Source organism: Eutrema salsugineum, unplaced genomic scaffold (assembly GCF_000478725.1).
Source record: "Eutrema salsugineum unplaced genomic scaffold, Eutsalg1_0 scaffold_119, whole genome shotgun sequence".
In the NCBI taxonomy this organism is placed as follows: domain Eukaryota; kingdom Viridiplantae; phylum Streptophyta; class Magnoliopsida; order Brassicales; family Brassicaceae; genus Eutrema; species Eutrema salsugineum.
Window position 1 is genome coordinate 1 of NW_006256896.1, and position 707 is coordinate 707.

Below are 707 nucleotides of genomic sequence, written 5' to 3' on the forward strand. Positions count from 1 at the left end.
ATACTGAAATGAATGAGGTTTTTAAGCTCTGATCACCATTTCTTTTCCTGGTTTCACCTTTTCAGCTCCAAATAGCTCCAAATACACCTGATAAACACTCCAAACTATGCAAAGACTCATTGGGACCTAATGCAACCCCTAAGTCCTAAAACAACACCTAAAGGCCTAAAATGTATGAAATAAAACATGATTTGGAATGGATTATACAACCTAAATGCTGCAAATAATGAACATATCAATCACAAAGAAGATTGCCAACACCAGAAGCAAGCCACAAACCACTTGGAACTCCAACTTCAACAAACCACTCGACAAAGGCAAGAGGGTGGAGATTGATTCACGCTTCAAAGGCAAGGCAATTAAAACAAGCAAAGACACCAGGCCAGAGGCAGGTAAGACCAATAACCCTCAGCGTGAAAGAGATATTACTTGTTTCAAATGCAGGGGAAGAGGTCATATGTCTCGCGAGTGCCCAAACAACCGAGTGATGCTCATGACCGAGGCTGGAAACTATAAGTCACACGATGAAGCTGATGTTCAATAACATCAAAACGATGAGTATGGTGACATAGCTTATCTAGACACAGGAGAGCTCCTTGTCACTAGATGTGTACTAAGTGTAATGGTGGAGCCAGCCGAGACCATACAAAGAGAGAACATCTTTCACAGCCGTTGCACTATAAAAGGGAATGTATGTAACCTAATTA